Source organism: Mus pahari, chromosome 15 (genome assembly GCF_900095145.1).
Source record: "Mus pahari chromosome 15, PAHARI_EIJ_v1.1, whole genome shotgun sequence".
NCBI classification, from domain to species: Eukaryota; Metazoa; Chordata; class Mammalia; order Rodentia; family Muridae; genus Mus; species Mus pahari.
In genome coordinates this window covers 30,760,927-30,765,377 of record NC_034604.1, presented here as the reverse complement: position 1 = coordinate 30,765,377, position 4,451 = coordinate 30,760,927, and the positions used below count along the sequence as shown (strand labels likewise).

Genomic DNA, 4,451 nt, shown 5'->3' with positions numbered 1-4,451 from the left:
TTATTATATCTAAGTACACTGTAGCTGTCTTCAGATGCACCAGAAGAGGGCGCCAGATCTCATTATAGATGGTTGTAAGCCACCATGTGGTTGCTGGGATTTGAACTCAGGACCTTTGAAAGAGCTCTTAACTGCTGAGCTCCACCCCCCGCCCCCACCCCCTTTACGTATTAGTCTACCAGTCTCTTCGGGTATTAACTAATATTCTACCAGGCCCGGTGATGCCTATTCTAGCACTCAAGGAGTTGAAGGAGAAAAGCCCTGAGTTTGAGGCCATATTAAGTTTTAGGCCAGCCTAGGATATGCAATAAGATCTTGTCTCAAAAAACAAAACAAAATTCACAAGAAAAAACCATTTTCCTTAGTCCTTTTGGGGAATCATTAAATTTCTGTCATACTGTTTGACACTACAAGGATCTAACTACAAGAGCATCCTAAGAGGCCGACATAGTGAAGCACACCTATAACCTTAGTACTTCGGGGAGACTGAAATGGGAGAATGTGGAGTTTAAAAGCTTAGGTGGGAGAAATGGCTCATGAGTTAAGCGCACTGGCTGCTTTCCCAGAGGTCCCAAGTTCAATTCCCAGCAACTACAACCATCTGTAATGGGATTTGATGAAGACAGAATAGTCATACATATAAGATAATTATACATACACATAAAATATCTTTAAAAAGGTCACATTTACATAGTATATACTATATGTATATATAGCCAAGACTTATTTTCAAAAAGAAGGTGGGGGGAGCAAGCAAGCAATCGGGAAGTAGCTACAGGCTGGGTAGACAGTGCTGGATGGAGCATGCCTTTGATCCCAGCACCCAAAGGCAGATCCAGGGTTATATAGTGAGCCTGGCTTAAAAGATTATACAACAAACCTGTTTCATCATTATTAGTCTGTTTTATTCTTATTAGCTGTGTAATAAGTTATATAATCTGAGTCTCACCTTCCTCACATGTAAAATGGGTAATAATTTTAAGTACCTAGGGCTGAAGAGGTGCTTCAGCAGCTGAGAGCACCCACATGGTAGCTCACAACCACTATTAGCTCTGGTTCCAGGATCCTACTCCACACTCTGATCATTGCAGCAGGCACGTGCACGAGCACACACACACAGGCATAATCTAAAAAGTCTCTTTTTAAAAAGACTATTTAACTTTGTATGTGTGTGTTTTGCCTACAGGTATTTATGTACATCCCATGTGTGCTCAGTGCCTGAGAAAGTTAGAAGCGAGTCATAGATACTTTGGAACTGAAGTTACAGATGGTTGTGAGCCACTACAATGATGCTGAGAATCTGGGTCCTTTGTAAGAGCAAAGTATTCTTACACCTGAGCTACATCTTCAGTCTTTTTTTCTCAAACAGAATCTTGTAAACCAAGAGCAGCCTTGAACTCCTTGAACCTCTACCTCCCAAGTGCTGGGATTACAGCAATGCAGCACTGATATTTACTTATTTTTTAGGGGGCTCACAATGTCTCCCTGGCTCGTCTGTAACTTGCTACATAGAATAGTCTGGTCTCAAGCTCACAGACCCCACCTGCTTCTGCCTCCTGTATTTATTCTTTTTGAGACAGTCACACTGTAACACAGGATGGCCTCAAACTTGGGTTAATTCTCCTGCCTCAACCTCCTAAATGCTAGGATTATAAACATGATCTAATCAAGCTCAGATAATCATTTAGAACAATTAAGCTTCTAAAGGAAGGTACAAGTTAAAAATCACAGGTCTTATACCTGTAGGAGTGAAACAAGAATAATCCTAACCGAAGGCTAGGACCTGCCAGTGTGGCAACAAGACCCTAGAATTCCAGCTACTAAGGAACCAATTCATCAAAGGGCTGGACATGTTAGTTGTTGCACTATAACAACAAAACAAAATTAAAAACCTGAATACTTATAACACTCATCTCTAATGTTCTAAAGGCGATTAGGTAAAAGGAAGGATGGCTCACCATTCTTCATCATTTTAATCAAAAGCAGAAACACTAATTTATGCAACCAGTTTTTAAAATTAAGACTTAATTCAAACCCTTCAGGCAGTTGACCATGTACAATGGTACCAATTAACGTCATTTTAACTAGAAATTACTTTTCTAGTCCTTTAATTGAGCTTGCCATATTTAAAGTATCTGCCCCCCCCCCATATCACTATGTACCTAAGGTTGGTCTTGAACTCAGAGATCTGTCCCTGCTTCCTAAAGACTAGGATCAAAGGCCTTTGCCACCATATTAGGCCCTATATTTCAATTTTTCAACAGCCACAGAAGTGCTGAGTTTCACAGAATACAGCTACCACACAGTTTAATATTTATAAAGGTACTTAGAACAATGCCTAGCATTATTAAATAACATATACTTGCCAAATAATCTGTCAAGTTCCCGTTTTCTCAACTTTAAAATAGGTAAGAAAAAACTTGTTCCGGCCGGGCGGTGGTGGCGCATGCCTTTAATTCCAGCACTTGGGAGGCAGAGGCAGGCAGATTTCTGAGTTCGAGGCCAGCCTGGTCTACAAAGTGAGTTCCAGGTCAGCCAGGGCTACACAGAGAAACCCCGTCTTGAAAAAAGCCAAAAAAACAAAAAAAAACAAAAAAAAACCCCCCAAAAAAACAAAAAAAAAAAAAAACCAAAAAAAAAAAAAAAAAAAAAAAAAAACCCCCCAAAAAAACAAAAAAAAAAAAAAACCACAAAAAAAACAAAAAAAAAAATTTGTTCCAGTTCACATGATGTTATATGAAAATACTTTATAAATTATAAAAAGATGTTAAAGTCCAAAAGGTAGCTATACTCCGATCTTCCACAATACCCATTAAAATTGTAAACAGTAGACACTGTGTAATTTCCATTAAAATGAAGGCAACACTATCTAGGCTTATAAAGTGATAAACCTGAATAAGATTGTTTACTGGAGGGAAAACCTGGTATAAACTTACTCTGTCCCAAAGAGGATAGAAATTACCTACCTCAGTTTGAGTTCTCAAGGACCAATATGCACAGCCTTTAACCATTACAGTGAATCGCCATTCCCCCCATCCCCTAAAGAAACAGATAAATAGGGTATAATTTTTTTTGAAAGTTACCTATCTTTGCGATACATATTTGTGAGAATGGTTTTGTTCAAGGTCATTAACTAACACAAAGAGACTGTTCTCAATATCCTGTCATTCACAAACCAGAACCACAGAACAGTAAGTACTGGATCTCATTAAATTCCTTGCATAGACCTTTTTTCTAGCTGAAACAACATACAGCTGAATTTTCAGAGCTACTCAATGAACCAACACCTATCAACTGCTCAAAGGAATGTGTGAAAAAACGTGCTACCTTGATACAAGAAATGCTCAGCCAGCACACGCAAAATGAACGTTCACTGAAATGAGTCAAAGGTTGTCAGCAAACTGAAAACCAAATCCGTTGTAGGGTATGGGACTGCAAAGTCAGGTAAAGTAAGATAAATCAAATCTTTTAGCACACATTAGAAAATTATCTCAGGCTGCTGCAACGTTTTTAAAACATTAACCTCACCAGAAGTCCTACCATCCTTCCCTCTTTCCTTTCCCCGAGGTAGTAGCGGTGGAGAATAAGCATATATTAACGAAAGGTAAAAAGACCAGTATCAAATCGTAAGAACTGAATGGGCCTTATCTAGCCAAAGCCTTGCTCGTGTGTTCCCAGCGCCCTCGAACAAGGACCCTATCTGGAGGACGTGATAAAGCTTAAAATAACGGGGAAGGAATGGTGAAGAAATGGAAAAGGTTGAAAAAGATACAAGCCGTTCGACCGTTAGAGTCCTCCCCTGGGACACCGCCAGTCCCTTTTCTCCCCAAACCCAGCATCCGCAGAAACGCGCAGGCGCAGCACTAGTGGCTGCGCGTGGCGACGCGCAAGCGCAGACTGGGTAGAAACAATGAGCTTTGTTGCCCAAGTGGCAAAGGGGAGGTGGGGGGAAGCGGGGAGCAGGGGGAAAGGCACCGAACAGGGCAAAAAAAAAAAAAAAAAAAAGACTGAAGAACGCAAGAAAGCGCTATCCCGGCAACACTCGCGCGCCACAAAAGACCCGGATAGACGGCTGACTGTGCAATCGAAATCATAATGAAACGAGAAAAATGAGCGACGGCCATTTCGGAGATAGATGGAGCCTGCCCCAGCTCATCCCTTAAACACGGCAGAAATGGGTCAGGAACAACCGAGGTCAAACCCTGCTCGAAGGCCCACAGCCTAGGCTGCCCTTTTACCCCTTTCAGCCTTCTCCGAGTGCGGCCTCTCGACCGCCGGGGTCGCCACGCCCTCACAACGTCCCGTCTGACAGGACTCCTCACCCAGTGCACGGCAGCGGGGACGGTAGCCAACGAATCCTGTCGGCCTCCGCGGATCTCCACAGGCAGCGCCGCTACCCCGCTCGACGTGCGCTTTGCCCGCCGCCTCCCTTCTCCAGTCCAAACAAACAC

General features: G+C 42.2%; 1 protein-coding gene across 2 annotated transcripts in view; it reads right to left on the bottom strand.

Moving 5' to 3' along the window:
• The window catches only part of Paip2 (poly(A) binding protein interacting protein 2), a 17,293-nt gene extending 12,842 nt beyond the window's left edge, over window positions 1-4,451 (bottom strand). Inside the window, exon 1 of one of the 2 annotated variants that reach the window (XM_021214303.2) lies at window positions 4,323-4,451. The gene's annotated coding sequence lies outside the window, so the exon portion shown is untranslated. Of the gene's footprint in view, window positions 1-2,966; window positions 3,036-4,322 lie in introns of those variants that run through there. The other variant, XM_029546928.1, reaches the window with a different exon arrangement.